This window comes from Anser cygnoides, chromosome 4 (assembly GCF_040182565.1).
Source record: "Anser cygnoides isolate HZ-2024a breed goose chromosome 4, Taihu_goose_T2T_genome, whole genome shotgun sequence".
Classification (NCBI taxonomy): Eukaryota; Metazoa; Chordata; class Aves; order Anseriformes; family Anatidae; genus Anser; species Anser cygnoides.
In genome coordinates, this window is record NC_089876.1 from 69,344,083 (window position 1) to 69,362,671 (window position 18,589).

Here is an 18,589-nt window from a genome sequence, read left to right on the forward strand (position 1 = left end):
AACATATACTGTAGTGCTCTCTCTTTGTGTTCCCCCCCCCCCCCTTCCCTCCCAGTTGAGTTTATTAAATATTTTCACTGCTAGATGGTAGGCTAATTCTTCATTCTTAAGGTATATTAAGAGCAGCCACCTGGACCAGCAGCCCTAGCCCAGGACTCCTCCTGCCCGGCTGCTTGAGCCCAGGCCAGTGTCCAGGATTCAACTTACGCTGAGCTGTGGAGTTGCTTATCTTGTTGGGAAGGGAAGTTATTCAAAGTGTCCTGTAACAGCAAACACCAGCAGCGTATCATGCATAACGTGACCTCAAATTTAACACTGTTCTTAAATGCTGGAAAACCCAAGGGAGGGCAAACAGTGATTTTACCGTCTGCTCTAATCTTGGTTTAATCCTGCTGTGGAATATGAAGTCTATTTGACCTAGGGAAATGGATACAGCCTACTGCAGGCCAAGTTTTCCTATTGCATTTCTTTTTTCTCTGAACACTGTTATCTGAAAGAAAGCCTCTTATCATTTCTTTGCCTACATTAGCTAGTTGGTTACATGTCAGAGGCTCATTTTCTGCTCTGAAAGACTTATCAAAATTTCATGTGAGATGGAAACTTTAGATAAAATCCTATTTTCTGAAGCCTTAAATCCACTAATTAATTGTTAATGGATCCTGCAGCACATAATTAATCATACAAAATATCCTATGTTTCCTTAAAGCATTTGAAATAAATAGAGCCACTGTAATAAAGGTCAACTGCAAATCTCATTAACAGGTTGGAATGTTTTGCTGTTGCTTGTATTTTTCTTTTAGATTTTTTTCTGAGGCCAGAAACCCTTTCACTTTCATGCCCGACAGATTCTCAATATACCATGAACCCTGAATGAGTATGCTACAGACCTTTCTCCTGTTGCATACCATATTTTTCTGTAAATACTCAAAGTCCTTGGTATGGCACTAACTCAGCCTTCCATATCATTGAATTTTATCAAACATAATGACCACGTGCCGCAATCCCCCTTGTATGATTTTGTCATTTTAATGTGTTTAGTCTTCTTTATTCCTGCTATGGCAATGGCTAAATGGCATGAAAATTACTCTGCAAATGAAATTCAAATGACCCACCAGAGATTGCATCTCTGTTTTAATGTAACTTTCTTTGCCCTTGCTTCTCTTGCCACTAAATCGTTCAAGCTGGTTCCTCATCTTCATAGGCACTATTTTTCCCCCAAGAGCCAGAAACTTTCTAGGTCATGGTATTGGTTTTCTTTCCTCTCTCCTTCTCTCCTTCTCTCCCTCTCTGCCTCCCATCCTCCCTCCCTTCCTCCCTCTCTCCCTCTCCCTCTCCCCCCCCCCCCCCCTTTTTTTTTTCTCTCTCTCTCAACTCCAGATTCATTAGTAGTAGTGTAAGGATTCTGATTAAAGCCACGTCTGTAGATGTAACACACAGAAAAATAATTTCCTTAATTCAAAATAGCACTGAAGCTTATTATCATTATATTATTTAAAATAAGGAAGAAAAAACTTTAAAAAACATAATAAATGTACCCTATACAATTTTATTCTGTGCAATAATCCATCAAAATCTTTCCACAGATGTATTAAAACTGAGTACACTGGACTTTGTCTGTTGTTAAAAAACAAAGTACAGATTCTTTACCATGCATATAGGTTTGCATTGGCACTTGAGGCTTATTTATAGGCCTGTGGCTCTGTGCATTGGCTGCCTGGACTAATGAAGCACATAATATTGAAAAATAACTGAAGATCAATAAAATCTGAAGCCATTATGCAAAATAGGCAATGATAAATAAATCAGTCTGAACTCCCAGGAGAACTTTTTTGGAAACAACCAGGAAAGGTCGTTCCTAAGGTACTTTGTCACCCCTAGACTTTCATTTTCGTTGTCTGATTTGCATTCCCTAATAATAGCAGGCAGCAAATCTGAATGTTCATCTCTACCCACAGCTTCTGTGAGGGACCACAAAGACATCCTGAGCCTTTGTACTTTAGAGTGAGCGATGTTCTCTTTATTTGGGTGATTCAATAACCATGGCAACATTTGGTCTGGTTTGGCTTTGACAAGCCCATCCAATTTACTTTGAAGTTAGCATTATCATTTCCTCACCTACACCAACCAAGTTATCACTAAATGCATTCCCCAGCCCTTCATATACTTTGCATTCATGTTGAGATTAGCAGTTTATTTTCCTCACATACCTTTTCTAGTTGAATAAGCAGCACAACTCTGCTTCCTTCCAGCTCATGCCAAATCCCTCTGTTAACACATGCCTCTCTGATGCTGACTTATGAGTATTGCCTTCTGTCCATGCATCTGGGATATCTTTGTTCAATTATTATTTTTTTTTCTGGGAAAAAAAACACACTACATTTACAGGAAGTGTAAAGAGAGGTGTTATTTCTGAATTTATGCATTGATGTGAATGTACCTATTAGAAGGAACAATGCAGCTAAACCCCACCAAAATCATTGGGTGCCTCATGATTAAGTACCTTTGCAGTGGGATTGCAAGTGTTTTGAGACAGTTGTGAAAGTGAATCTTCCTAGCAGCTATATCTGGACACACGAGAAGAAAAGCTCAAAACTATTAAAAAGAAACAAAAATATACTTGTGGCATTTACAAAGAAACTGCATACAAAAATGTCCCCAGAAAGACCACAGATTTACACATTTTCCTTATCAAGTGGTAATGACTGGCTCAACATTTTATATGACACAAAACTCTGCACACACATTGCAAAGATCAGTTAATAAAATATTAACACACTGCTACTACCTGACTGAAGGAAGCCTAGCAGCTTCATGGATTTCATTAACCCTTTTAGGCCGTCAGATGTGTCACAGAGTTAACAAGGTCTACATTTTTTCATCCTGTTTTAATTTGCCAAATTCTTCTTTGTACACTCAGCTGACTTCTACAAAGCAAGAGCCCCATACTACTGTCCCCATGCTACAGTGTTATCAAAAGGAGAAGGTTTCTTGATTTACAGTAGAGGAAGTCTTTGTATTGACTAAGCCTTCCCAATGTAATTATGTTTTCAGCAGAGTTCTGTAAGAAATACAAGTATTTATTACCACTTTGTACTTAAAATATTCAGTAAAAGTCTAGGTCTAGTCATTTGTTATTTGCAAAGCTGTCATTCTCCTTTTTGTATGAGAGCAGGAATGGCAGGAGAGTTGACAAGAATTAGATATAATAAAACACAATCTTTAAATGGAATTCCAGTCAAGGGAGCTTAGAAATAAAACTTTATTATCAAGCTGCTTCCTAGCCGAAGTTGCTATAGACATGTTAACAGTGAACACACTGACTTGTAATGAACTTCATTGCCCTGCTTAAATCTGTGGTGGTGGCTGCTAAATGAAAACAGTCTTCTGCACTCACATATTCCATGTAAACACACTGAAGTGTTTCTGAAAATATTTATTGTGGAGGTTGCTGTTGAAGATTCTTATTTTACAGAAAGCAATTTGCAAACAGAATAGATCGTGGCTGTTTACAAACAGTGGACAAATGCTTCCAGGAAGCTTGCTATGTGGATCTGCAGGAGTTGGGATATACCATACAAATGATATGAAGTGCCCAGAAGTTCTATACAAATACCAAAAACCTTTTGAATGGTCTGTGAAGCCATTATTGAAAACCAGTATATCTCATCCATGTAGATTTAGAATCATGAAGGCTTGGTTGTCTCAGATGAAATCATACATTTGAAACTAAATGTCTACTTCCATCTTATCTAGTGACATAGCCAAGAATGATCGTGATTTAAAAAAAAAAAACAAAAACAAAAAAAAAAAAACAAGCAAACAAAACTGACTAAAATGATGGATCTGTTTAGACAGAGAATTATCCTCAGCTGTGTTTGACTACTCCGAATCTTCCAGAAATTACCTTGGAAGGGAACAAAAAAGAAAAAAAAAATCACTTAGGCTTCTTATAGGTTTTTGTGAAGTGAAAAAATGCACTTATGAAATGAAAAAACACATGGGAGGAAGTTGTATAAGGTCACTTCCTGACAAAGGAAGTGCCATTACCAACATATACAACCAGGACACAATTTTCAGACAGTGTTTAGACACAGTCAAGAGGAACATAGTAGGCCTCAAGTATGTTTTTCCACAATAATTTTTAGTGCCTAAGCTCATCATCCTGTTGACTTGGTCCCAACACCTGGGCATTGGTATAGCTTGTTAACAGATACACACTACCATAATATATTTTATTCTGTAAAAATAAAAAAGGAACTATGCTTACATGAAATGGAGAGAGATCCCACTAAAAGCTAAAGGGAAACAAAGAAAACCATGGAATGCATTAAATACAGATAATATTGGTGTATTGGGTTTATGTGGCAAAATTTTGGTAGCAGGGGCCTATAGGGGCGGCATCTCTGAGGAGTCCAGAAGCTGCCCCATGTTGGATAAGAGCCAGTTTCAGTCAGCTTCAAAGTGACCTGCTGCTGTCCAGGGCCAAGCCAATAAGCTCTCTGTGAGAGCAAATTTAAGAAAAGAAAAAAAGTGCTGTGCAACAGCAGATGTGTGAGAGAGAAGTAAGAAACAGCAGACACCAAGGTCATTGAAGAAGGAGGGCAGGAGGTGCTCCAAGCACCGGAGCAAAAGTTCCCCTGCGGCCTGTGGAGAGGCCCCTGGTGGAGCAGGCTGTCCCCCTGCAGCCCACGGGTCCCACACGGAGCAGATCTCCACGCTGCAGCCCGTGGAGGAGCCCCCGGTGGAGCAGGTGGATGTGGCCTGGAGGAGGCTGCGGCCCATGGAGAGCCCCCGCAGGAGCAGGCCCCGGGCCGGAGCTGCAGCCCGTGGAGAGGAGCCCACGCAGGAGCAGGGGTCTGGGGGGAGCTGCCGCCCACCCGTGGGGGACCCGTGCTGGAGCAGTTTGCTCCTGGGGGATGGACCCCGTGGTACGGAGCCGTGTGGGAGCAGTTCTTGAAGAGCTGCTGCCTGTGGGAAGCCCCTGCAGGATCAGTTTGGGAAGGACGGCATCCCGTGGGAGGGACCCAGTGTGGAGCAGGGAAAGAGAGTGACCGACAAGGAGTGGCAGAGACAAAGTGCTATAGACTGACCACAACCCCCATTCTCTGTTCTCCTGTGCCACTTGGGGGAGAGGAAGTAGGAGAGGAGGTAGGAGAGGGTGGATGGGTGTTTTTAGGTTGTCTTACTGTTCTAGTCTGGGAGGTTTAGGTTGGAAATGAGGAGACATTTCTTCTCAGAAAAAGTATTGAGGCATTGGAATGGGTTTCCCAGGGAGGTGGTGGAGTCACCGTCCCGGGGGGTGTTCAAGGAAAGGTTGGATATGGTGCTTAGGGACATGGTTTAGTGGGTGACAGTGGTGATAGGGGGACGGCTGGACCAGATGGTCTTGGAGGTCTTTTCCAACCTTTATGATTCGATGATTCTATGATTCTAATAGGCAATAAATTGTGTTAATCTCCCTATGCTGAGTCTGTTTTACCCGTGACGATAATTGTTGAATTATCTCCCTGTCCTAATCTCAACCCTTGAGTCCTTTCAATCATATTTTCTCTTCTTTTCTCTATGAGGAGTGGGAGTGAGAGAGTTCATGGTGGAGAACAGCTGCATAGCAAGGTGAAACCACCAGACTTAACCAAAAGTTGTTAATGGCTATCTCTTTAGAAGTTGAATTATTTGTGTGAGCTAAACAGAAATATGAAGGTAGCAATGAGAAACTGTTAGCTTCTAGAGCAGAAGATACTAGGTAAATTCTTCAATATGTCTATGGGTTTGTCTTGTTTGCGTAGGTTTGGACTTGTACGTATGGCCATTTTCCCCAAAGAAAGTTCAAATGCTTAAATAATCATGAAGTAAAGACACAGATTTGTAATTTAGGGAAATAACACAGGCCCTGTTTGTACTAAGTAAAGAATAAAATAAACTTTTACCCTTTTTCTTGTTTGATATCCTGTACAATCTACCAGGTAGTAAACAGTCTACAAGTTGTTTTTTATCTAGCAAACATCTGGAAAATTAAACAAATGATGGCTTTAAAGAAAATATATGAACAACAATACATAAACCTATCTAAATAATGATGAAGAGAAAAATAAGATGAAATTAATATATTTTAATATACTTGACCAATAGTTGAGAGTGCTCATCACCTAACCTGTAGAAAGGCTTAATTCTGAATTATTTCAAAACTATCTTTCCACATGATTGTTGTCTAGGAAACTCATTTCCATGTTTCACTGTATGAAGCAGATTTTCTTGTGGGACTTCACCTCTGTGGTATGAAAGAAAGCTTATTTGCTGAGTGCACAATGTTACTACACAAGTAAAAAACTTCACTAAAAATTTCGTAGAGGGTGGACAGCTTGAACTACTGCTCCTTTGAAGCCATATGCCAGGTGTACTCAGTACACGCATTTCCCAGATATGTCTTTTAGACTTTCCTCATACATCATATACCAATAAAACACACATAATAAAAACTTCTTCTTTTGAGAATGTGGTTTTTCTTTTGAAGGACACTTTGTTAGAGTAGCTTGACCTGGTGTGTTCCACGCTATTCATTTTCTTGCAGCATGAGTGTACATTTGCTATGATTTTAAACTGAATCAGTCATGACTTTTCTCAGGCGTTCCTGTCTTCTACCATGCATTTCTTTCTACTTCCCTGCTAGTTTTGAGAACAACTGGACTTCAGCGAATTTGGAATTTTTTTATGATGCACTATCTTTGTGTCAGATTTCTTCTGAGCCATAAACCCAAATCTTTTTTTTTTTTTTAATTTTGCTAATTCCTATAGTCAACCGTATTACTGTTATTTTAGTTCTGCTCCAGTACACTACAAAAATCCCAGAAGTTTGTGTAGAATAATGGGTAGAGTATTTTTTTTCAACCTATTTATACACAGACACAATATTTCATTGTTGTTGTTTGTGTCTGGATTTTTTTTTCAGGTAGTAACAGAAAAAAAGCTGGTGGGGAAAAAATTGCTTTTCAGTCAGGTGATGTACACTTTTGTTAGAGGAGAAAGTGCATGTTTGAGAAACTGTCTAGTAGTTTCCTGTTCAAAACTTCATGCCATTCTTTTCTCTTTTACAGATACATGTACATTTTGACTACTCATTTGTTGGCTTGTTTCATATCTCTGTCTGTAGATAATACTCTCTGTGGTTATTTTCCCTGTAACTGATAGTGAGATAATGTGTGTATGTGAAAGGCTCTTCAATGGCAGAGAAAAATAATGGATATGTTATAAAAATTCAAGGAGATCCTTTCAGATTTTGTTTTGTTACTGGGAATAACATGATTAAACTGGGAGCAGCTCTTATTGTGCCATCTATAAGTATTAGATCAAAAGTAGAGTAAAACTTACAACAGGTGTGTAACAAGCCTAATTCCACCTTGTACACTCTTGCATACATGCAGAGCTTCCCCTGGCTTATGAACACTGATAAAAATAAACACATTAAATGAAGCGTCTATCTCATTTCAAATTACCTGGTTCATACGATTCTGAATAGAGTTTTGACCTAACTTACCTTGGGAAAAAAAAAAATGAATCCTTATCTAAATGAGGACTGCTCAGTCAAATTTAAGCCAAGTAATAACTATTGCATAAATATTTATTTAAGAAGGTAATGACATTACGTTTTGCAGTTAAACTCCCAAGACAGGCTTTAAAAATTGTAGCAAAAAAGGTTGGACAGTTTATCCCTGCATACTGAGGGAAGTTAAAAGGGGGAGTTGGTTTTGTAGCCTTCAGTTCTGCTAGCCACATTGAACTTGTTGGAGGGAGGAAAGATATTCTTCCTGCACATGGAGCGGTATTAGTGGCAGTATTAGTGTGAGAAAAAAGTTAAAATTTTGAGCTTAAATGGTTACAGTAATGGGTGAGGACAGGTATGTATGAATAAATACTGGACTATATATGTGTAGTTGTTCTTGTCTAATGGATTAGAGCTATGTAGAGTAACATGTACATAGCAGGTACTCCAGTGCAATGATGTATAAAAGAGTGATATGTCTGACAGAATAAAAATAACATTTATAGCAGGCATGAAAATGCTGAAGTACTAGAGAAGTAGAAGTAGGGCAAGTGCCTGATAGTACTGATAGATTGAAAGCCAGGCTCCTGCTCAAGTAAAGTTTTCTTGCTTATCATCTGTTTGTACCTTTCCACCTTCATGCTACTGTAAGATATGATCATGAGCCTCACAGTCTGCAACCAGTGTGTTCATTATAAACAGCAATATCTGTTTTCTGTCTATGAAGAGCATGACCAGAACCAGTGAATTCTGGTAACTTGCTCCAAAACCACCTAGTGGTAGTGTTGACCACTGCCTTCATGTCGGAGTGTTGCCTATAACCAGTTATGCTTCTGTCTTTGTAAATTGGAAAGCTCTTGCTTCTCAACTCTGATGTTCAGTGGTAAAAGGACTGTTTTGGAGTAATCTTTCATCAACATCCAATTTGCTACTTTTCTTCCAACCATGATTTTCAAAAATGCTGACAAAGACAAATTGGTTCTGAAGCTGCTTCCCAGATAACACCTTTAATGAGAAATTCTTTTTTGGGTTTTGATCTTTGCCCAGCATGATGACTATCCATTGCAAAGTTACAGTGCCAGTTATGTGCTTATGTATGCTGATAACAGCTTGCTGCAAGTGCTGATGTTGTTGGACCTGTCTCCTGAACCTGACAGAATTGATCGCAGGAGTTCACATCTGCAGTGTTCAATACTTCTGTAGTATTTCAGCCTTTCTGTAGTGAATCCCATACAATTTTGTATTTTTAACTTGCTTTTATTTCTTGCCGCTTCACTCCATATACACTGTGAAATCTCATGAGGACTCAATTTTTACATGCATGCTTCTCTGAGCTTCTGTATTTCTTTCAAGAACAAGCAGTCTGCAATATAATTTCCACTGTCATTGTTATGCTGTTGATTCATTGGTTTATTAATCAACTGCCCAGGGGTGTGACTTCAAATCCTATTACTTCTATAATCTAGGAAGCATAAAAGGAATTACCTTGTGAATACCTTCTTTTTGTACTACCTCACTATAAGTCTGCATTTGTTTTTACGCATGTGTTGTGTGATCTCCGAACCACGATGGTTTACAAAATTTAAAAACATCATTGTGTTCCTGTGCACCTGCTTAAGGTGTGGTCTCTGAGAATGCTGCTTCAGTCAGCCCCAGTAAGTTGATTCACACGTGCCTTAAGCAATTAACTATCTCTTCAAGGTAAATTCCCTTCAAGGCTGCACTTGAATAGTTTTCCTTTCCCCACTTCTTTCACAGATGTGCCTCTTTATATAACATAGTGTTTGTACTTAATTTTCATCTGACCAGTCTGGGCTTGCCTACCCTGTCCAGAGACACCAGGCTTGGAAGCTGTATGAATAAGAGTAATTTCTATACAATGGGTTTCACGTGGAACTGAAAATGTTGTCAGGATCCTGCTGCCAATACCCAGAGGCAAAGACTTCTAAGTCTCTGAGGATAAAAACTAACTTCAGTAGAGCTACACATTGGAAGCTGTAGAGAAGTAGCTCCTAATCTGGTATCATGTCTAGTTTAATACATTTTGTTTGTGAAAAGCAATTTAAAATACACTGAATACTTCTATTTTTCTCTCCTCCTGGGATCACTTTGATGTCTGGTATTTTTCTTGTTGGAGAGGAAATATTTGCCACAGCATTTCAAAAAGTTCACTTGAAACTATATATTCCTCTGGAGTCCCCAAAACATTTGAAGCTAAACACTTTACAAATCAAAGGGGCTTTGCTTAAATACACAGATAAAAAATGCTTTCATAGGAGCAGTTGAAGCCCTTTTAAAACATCCCCTCATTTTCCACCCTGAATTTGTGTTGCAGCTTGCAGATCTTAACTGCACATTTTGAAGTCACAAAGCTTTCTTGTATTCTACTAGGAGCTGTGAACACAATTCCTATGTGAAAATATGCAGATTGTTGAAGTGTCATAATCTTTCAGAAAATAGTGAATTTTCTACTTTAGAAACTCACTCTCATTTACTCATAGGTTGCCAGTTTTACATGAATTGCCAGATACTCTTGCAAATTTAAAATCCTCCAGATAAAATGTCTTTAGCATGCATGTGCCTTCACGATCCTTTCATCCCACCATATGGGATGAGTTTGGGATTTATAACTGCTAATTTGATAATTATTACATTGTGCAATAATACAGAATGGTAACAATTCAAGACTTATAGAAAAACCCAATGAAAACAAAAGGAAATCATCTTGCTTTGTTCTTTGTTTAATTCCTTTATACTAATACTAACTAAAACAGTTTTTCCAATTAAGATTGAAACAAACAGCCTGATTCTTAAGGATAGCAATTCTCTTCTCTTCTCTTCTCTTCTCTTCTCTTCTCTTCTCTTCTCTTCTCTTCTCTTCTCTTCTCTTCTCTTCTCTTCTCTCTCCCCTCCCCTCCCCTCCCCTCCTCCTTTCCCTTCCCTTCCCTTCCCTTCCCTTCCCTTCCCTTCCCTTCCCTTCCCTTCCCTTCCCTTCCCTTCGCTTCTCTCACTCTGCTGAGTATAATTACACTGTCAGAGTATAATTACACTGTCAGGTGTTCATTTATGTTCCTCTGGTAGCCATGTTGTTCTGTTTCAGCTTTCCAATTTCCATCTCTTATGAGATCCGCAGCCCTTAAATGGTTGTAACATTGCTACCTGTCTAAAACATTTGTGTTCATGCACTGATGAGTTGCACACCACCTGCCCACCACCCTAACTTAGTGCCAAACAGATAAATATGACAGACCCATTCCCCAGAGGCTCCTGTCCTCTGCTTTGTAACAGGTGGCTGTACAGCAGGATCCGAGCCAAGGAATGTCACCAGGAAATGAAAGTGTAAGTGGGAAAGAAAAAACAAAGTTCGGGAAGGAAGGAAGGAAGGAAGGAAGGAAGGAAGGAAGGAAGGAAGGAAACATATTTACCAGATTAATGCTATAATGAGAAGAACTGTTTAATTTATTATTATTATTATTATTTAGTGGTGAGCAGAGTATGCTTTCCTATAGTCCTGATTTTTTCAAGCTAGATCAATTTGTCCTCATGCTATGTAAACCTAGTACAACTCGCCGCTACTTGTTTTTGTTTTGTTTTTGTTTCCCCACAGAGGTATGCTATAATAGCTTGTGCTGCACAAAGCAGGAGAGGGAGAGACAAGGTGAATACTGGGGGAGGTAGAACAGAACAAGCTGGTATCCTATAGATGTATTAGTTTTAATTATGAAAGATATGCTATAGAAATAGGGGACAGACATGAACTCAAAGATTGAGGTTTGGATTATTTTTTTATTAATATTATTCTGGGGTTTTTTTTTTTGCTCTTACTAGTTATAGCTGTTTTTAATGCAACTTGCAATTTGCAGGTTATTTCCTTGTGTGCCTTTCTGTCCTCATGCTCTTAATTTTGTAATGTGTTTTTGGCAATGCTGTGAACTATATAATGGTTTTTGTGAACTATATAATTTTTTTTCTGCTGTTCTTTCTAAAGCTCAAAAAAACATCTAAAGCATGATATGGTCTGAGTTGGCACTGTTCAATTGATTTCCAAACAGGTGAATGTGGTATGGTGGGAGGGTGGGGAGAGGAGGAACTTTACCCTAATATTTCAACACAAAATTAATAGTGATAGAAATGATACTGTTCTTAATTTTTGACCAATACTGTTGAATCTGAATAGATATTAGTAAAGCTTTCCATTTTCTACTCTCATCTGATATGACGCTCTGTTGACAGAAAGATGATTTATTTGCTTTTCCACCATCTCTGCAGAATTCATGCTTGTCACATGGTGAAGTCTTCCTGATTCACTGGGTTTCTGTAAAAAAAATGCATCTCTTTTTCTTCCTTTTTCATAAGATAAATACTTTCTTGCCCAACTGTATTGCAAGTGATACACGACAAACATGGGATTAAAAATTAAAACAAAGGTCCAAAATTTTGTGCTCATTGGTTGCTTGGTTGTGGTGACAAAAGTCTACTCAGACATTCGGAAGAACAGAGGTTGCCACAAGGTGTGTCCTAAGTAGATTTGGCTTGCCACAGGCAGCATGAGAGAGGAGTGAAGGTTGACTGATTATATGAGATGAAGCAAGAAACAGGAAGAAGCAAGGATCAATGTGAAGTTAAGGTGAGTCTGTGTATGCTTTTCTTTGAAAACAGTCTATTAAAGCTGACAAAGCAGTCCTTCCTTGTGATTTGACTTGTTTCTGGAAACTGCTTTCATATTTGGCTAGGAATACTCAGGGCTCAAAAATTCACTGTACTGTCATAAAAACCAGGAACAAAAGCAATCTTTTTTTTTTTTGGGGGGGAGGGGGGAGGGATTTTATTTGCCTACGTTTCCAACACTGAGATCTATTAGCTGAAAATTAAGGGTTAGAAAGGAGGGCTGAAGGTGGAGGTATCAATTTTGAGTAAACGTTTAGGTTCTCATGTAAACCCTGGCTTTATGATCTGGACATTCAAAGAGGAGTACTGGGAGAGTCAAGGAAACTTACGATTACATTTGTTTGTACTGAATGTCAGGCTTGCATACCACAGCTGCAGCTTGCGAAGCTGTGGTTTATATAAACCAGTCTTCAATAGGTTTCTCCATCCTTTTTTTTTATTCTGATACAACATTCATGACTATCCTGTTATCGTTCAATCAGGCTGCAACAATTATCTATTACAAAATTCAGGGCTGTGGCACTAATAAAATGACAGAAGGATCAGTACATGTGCATGTGCAAATAATCATGCGATGCTTTTTCTTACTGGATCTTACGTATTCAAAGCCCAACACTGTATCCAGTCCCACCAACACTTTGCATTTAAATGTAACTGACATTAGTGACAGATCCTGAAATAAATATACAAGTGTGTCTGTGTGTTTGGGGGGGGGGGGGAGCGTTAAGGTATTCATTTATATATAGTCATTTATCTTCTGATAGCACGAGCAAAGCTTAAGTCTGACACAGTTAAATGAACTGAAGCTTTAACAGTACCTTTTGAACTGCTTGAATTAACAAAATCAATCCTCATAAATTAAACTATCATTGATCTATGATACAATTAAGTTCTATAATCAAAATACGCTATCAGTGCATGCAGTGTAACCATACTTGTTCCAACACTGAATTTTAACCACTGCTGGCTAACTGCTCCTGTCATCTTGTGTGAGACTCCCATCTGGCATGTGAGACACTAACATTATGATACAGTATTTCTTTTCCATTTTTCAATTTAGGCTGACATCTGCTGGTCTACGCAAATGGTAGGCAACCCTGCTGAATGCAAAACAATTTGAGGCAGCAGTGATTCCAGTTTTCCTTTTGTCAGTTTACAAAGCTCAGAACTGCAACCATGTCACTTAATTACAAAGGAAATTCACGCAGAATAATAAGTCTCTGGAAGAAGAAAGGCAGCAGCAACACTGTGTAAAAGAAAATGAGTTTGACATGATAAATTACATGCATGCACACCCAGTGTGCAGTGTAAGCACTCAAAAGGAGCCAATAGAAGCTACTATATATTGGCCAATTAGACCTCCACAAAAAAAGGTGTTATTTGAGGGCACCACACTGTGGGCCTTAACAAGGAGGCGGTAGATAGGGGTTCACTCTTTTTACCCTATCAATAAGGCTAAAGAGAGGGGGAGTGGCACTATGTTGGGCAATCGGCTCTAGACATTTGAGCAGGCATAAGGCAATTATCACATAGTGCTTGGCTTTCAAGGCTGTGAGAGGTTCCTCCAGTAGCTACTGGAACTCCAGATAGAGAAGTGTTTTGCAGCTTGCTAGAAGCAGTATCAGAAAGGGGAGGCTGTTCTCCACCACTGTGACCTGGACAGGCCCCCCCCCCCCCCCCCAGGCCCTGTTCCTTGATACTGGTAATGTCCTTGTTTATCTCACCTATTTCCCAAGCTACTTCCTAAGCAGAAAAAAGATAAGGGAATTTAATTACACAATAGCAACTACTCCTTTAATTTATGAGTGTTTTGATCACAAAACTGACTGACTGTTGACTGTGTCAGCCACAGGCTGCCTGGCCTTCAGCAGCAGGTATGTGGTGGTTGGAGTATGACCCTGTTTTTTCCATGGTAATTAGCCCTGCTTTTCAGCAGCACAATTACATCGTGTCAGCTCTCCCAGCTAACTCCCTGAGATGTTTCAATGTTGCAGTGGGTTTACTTGACAAGGTTTTGGTAGCAGGGGGCCATAGGGGTGGCTTCTGTGAGAAGAATCTAGAAGCTGCCCCATGTTAGGTAAGGTTCCTGCTGCTGACCAGAGCTGAGCCAATAAGGGGTGTTGTTTGTACTTCTGTGAGAGCAGATTTAAGAAAAGGGGGGAAAAAAACACTGCCACACAGCAGCTGGGAGAGTGAGAGGAGTGAGACACAGCCTTGCAGACACCAAGGTCAGTGAAGAAGGATGGGGAGAGGTGCTCCAGGTGCTGGAGCAGAAGTTCCCCTGTGGCCTGTGGAGAGACCCCTTGGTGGAGCAGGCTGTCCCCCTGCAGCCCATGGGTCCCACACGGAGCAGATCTCCACGCTGCAGCCCGTGGAGGAGCCCCCGGTGGAGCAGGTGGATGTGGCCTGGAGGAGGCTGCGGCCCATGGAGAGCCCCCGCAGGAGCAGGCCCCGGGCCGGAGCTGCAGCCCGTGGAGAGGAGCCCACGCAGGAGCAGGGGTCTGGGGGGAGCTGCCGCCCGTGGGGGACCTGTGCTGGAGCAGTTTGCTCCTGGGGGATGGACCCCGTGGTACGGAGCCGTGTGGGAGCAGTTCTTGAAGAGCTGCTGCCTGTGGGAAGCCCACACAGGATCAGTTTGGGAAGGACGGCATCCTGTGGGAGGGACCCAGTGTGGAGCAGGGAAAGAGAGTGACTATGAAGGAGCGGTGGAGAAAAAGTGCTATAGACTGACCACAGCCCCTATTTCCCCGTTCTCCTGTGCTGCTTGTGGGGAGGAGGTGGAAGAGGGTGGATGGGGGGAAGGCATTTTTGATTTATTTCCTTTGTTTCTCATTTCTCTAGCTTGTTAGTAATAGGCAATACATCTTACTGTCTCCCTACTCTGAGTCTGTTTTGCCCGTCATGATAATTGTTGAGCTATCTCCCTGTCCTCATCTCAACCCTTGAGCCCTTTTCATCGTATTTTCTCCCTGCTCCTCTTTGAGGAGGGGGAGTGAGAGAGCAGCCGTGGTGGAACTCGGCTGCCCACCCACCTGAGTAAAACCAAATTGTACATGCTGCTAGTGTTTCAGTCAGGAATCTGAAGTCTTTTTTTTTTTTTTTTTGGCACAGGTATAGTGTTGTTTACTAATTACAATTAACCATTATAGTGTGTTAAGTGCTGACAGACATGGGAGGAGACCATGCCCAAGCATAATAACAATCAAATAAATCAGCAGTTGTTGCCAGTAATTGTGATCCCAGGTGCTAAGGTGCAGCTGAAGTACAGAGCTGGGCTTGGTGAAGATCCTGCAGACAGTGCTTGGCACAGTGTCAGAGCCAGGACAGTCCCTTGTGCTTCTCTTGCTAAGATAACTCTGCAGAACTTACAAGAATAAAATGGAATTGTAAAAAGCATGTCCTGTGAGTCCTAACTCTGAGAATGCATTTAAGGAGACAGACAAGCTAGCCAACAGGGTGACTTTTTGTCTTAGTACTCCAGGTCGTATCAATTACCCAATTAGCCATACCAGTACATGCAAAACAAAACTATAGGACTGAAGCTTGTGCAAAAGTTTGCATCAATTAATATAAAGTATGCTTTTTTGTTGTTGTTGTTTTGTTTGTTTTTACCTTTTTCTGTTTAGGTTAAGGTTAGAGCTTTGAATCATCTTTATAAAAATGATGTGAAAAGCAGTAGTGAACAATAAAGCAGGTGCCACGGCAATATCCGTGTAAGCATCAAGAAAATCCTTAAATTACCTTAAGCCTTTAAATAACCTCTTTTCTGTTTGAACTGCTATTTAAGTAACCGTAGCACTGTCTGGTGCTTCTTCAGGCTAAAGCCCTCTGGATGATCCCAACATCTCTGAATTGCAGTTCAGATTGTTTTGTGTAGTTGCTTCCAAAGGGAAGTGAATGCATTTACCATTGAATTGCTGTCTTATCGCTGGCATTCATTTCTCTCACTCTCAAATTCTGCAGATGCCTTGTTTCTGTCTATGACAATATAGTGACATACACCCAAGTATGGTGTAATTTATGAGAGCTGATGGGGAAATGTTCTCAGACCTGCACTTGCAAAATGTAGCTGTTTTATAACTTTCAAGATTGATGTTCTTGAGAACTTCACCCCTCTGAAAGTGCTGATAGACAATTTTCCCTTCCATTCATTCCTGTGCTTATCATGATAGATACTTTCAGCACAGATCAGTGAACTGTAAATCTGAACAGACTCCTCAGCATTTCGAACAGTAGAAGAGAAGTATCATGGAAATCAAATTTGTAACAAAGCTAAAATAAATTATAGCACTAAAAAAGCTTGCTAAGCTAGCTTTTAAGCTCCAGATCTTCAATGTCAGAATGAGAAAACCCCTTCAGGTCAAGGTTTTATATCTGCCTACTGTGGTGCTGCAGGTGGTAGACATTTTAAACTGAGTGATGTAATGGATTGCTGGATGAACCTCTGAAGTTCTCATTTGAACGGACTTCTGTAAATGGAGGCTGATGTTTACTGTGCTGGACACCCTGTATTAGGTCAATGGTATGGTGTAGAATCACTTTGTACGCAAACAAGAAGCCAGGCCAAAAGTCAAACTGTTCCCCAGTTGTGTTGCATCTTAAATCATTAGTGGAAAGCTTTATTGTGTATTGGACTTTGTTACAATTAGAAGCCACAGAGCACGACACACTGCGGGGGGGGGGGGAAAGGACTGAAGTGTGTGGCCTTTTACTATTTGTTCACTACTTAATACTAAAATCTTTTGCCACTTGATTATATGATAGCTATAGCTTTCCTTGTGAAAGTTGAGGTAGTTAATTTCACATTTATGAAAACTGTATAGCAATATCTGAACACTTAGCATGTGCTATTGTAACGCCTAATTTTGTGTCATTCTAGACGTTCAATTTACATAAATGCTCTCCCACTTAAAGAATCTCTTTATTAATGGCATCACTGCTAATGAACAAGACCTGTAGATACTCGTTTTTCTGAATTTAGAGTATGATCAAGTGAGAAGGTCTAGAGAATTTCAGTTGGTCAGGATCCCACTTGAACTGATAATGTAGTTTTATACTCTGGGCTCCTATAGGAATGAACATAACAGGGAGGCAGAACAGCATCAGTTCATCTGTACAGGGCCCTTTTCAGATATTCAATTGGCAACAAGAATCATCTTTGTCCTTTTAGTATTTCTGATTTGTTTCTGTTGAAGCTCATTAGGTAAAAAACTCCCTGATACAAAATGAACTCTATCAATATGACCTCTCAAAGCCTTACAGAGAGCTGAGATGAATATGGAGTTGGCAGCCCCTGAACTTGAAAGAGAAGAGGAAGATGGAAATTGCTGAGTCTGGTCACCGGGATGACCTTTTACTGAAGTCAAATTATAGAAAACTCTCACAACAATTTGGAGAGGGGGAGTGAAAGCTTTTATTTCACTGCAACATCACGAATAGAAGAGGTCCCAATGTTATCATGTTATTTCTTGCCTCAGAGTCCTATTTTTACAGACAATATAGCCTTCCAGATTAGCTTCTAACCACTTTAAAATTTCTGGTCTGCTTTCCCACAGCCTTCTGGGTCTGTGCCTTTTATGCTAGTAGAAGTTATGAGCCATTTTAGAACAGCTCAGATGCTAAAACTATACTCAACTTGCCTCTCATGATTAAGCTTAAGACACTAGTAAAATTTAATGCACTGATAATAGGCCTGCAAACCAGCAAAGATTCAAATGGTGACCTGATATAGCAAGCCTGAGGCACTTGTAAGGAAGGTGAAGAGCAAGATGAAGACCTCTTTGCACAATGGAGCTCAGGGCAGCATACACTGAGTGAAGCTGTTCCAATGGCACGTGAGACAGTAGTAGGGTGTAAGTTGGTGGGGCTGGACAAGGTCATGCTGGGATAACTGGTCACAGCCTGACTAACTGTGAGGATTTAGGGGGCTGCAGTGTGGATGCAAATCCTCCATAAGCCTCAGCAATGAAGAGCTCAGGCCCAAAAGCTTCAGTGTTGCTATAAAGTCTCTTCCTCTGCCCCCATTTAGCTCTCTCAAGTGTGCTTAAGCAGCAAAGTTTACACTTAAGTTATGTGAGCCAGTAAATTTTGCTGCATTTCCTGTTGCCCTACCACAATGATGTGTTTTTATTTTTGTTTATTTGTTGCTTAAAATCAAGGTAAGGATCTTTAATTCTTTCAGTATAGTTTCTCTTCCTGCTTCTTCACCTCCTTGCGGAACTGCTGCTCCTAGGCTCAGGTGGACTCCAGGCTGCCTGCAGTGTATATCTGCAGGGAATATTGTGATCTGCAGAGCTTTCACCTGACCTCAGGCCTGAGACAGAATGTCAGGGTTGGACCCTGAATATCTGAATTAAAGGCTTAACTTTGAAAAGCACGCCATTG

At 40.4% G+C, this 18,589-nt stretch overlaps 1 long non-coding RNA gene across 3 annotated transcripts in view; it reads left to right on the forward strand.

Annotated features, from left to right (window-relative positions):
- Positions 1-13,915: 13,915 nt before the first annotated feature.
- LOC106049564 (uncharacterized) overlaps positions 13,916-18,589 on the forward strand; it is a 44,197-nt gene continuing 39,523 nt past the window's right edge. For all 3 annotated transcript variants that reach the window (XR_001214491.3, XR_010831267.1, XR_010831268.1), the window contains exon 1: positions 13,916-14,433. This is a non-coding gene — a long non-coding RNA (uncharacterized lncRNA). The remainder of the gene's footprint in view (positions 14,434-18,589) is intronic.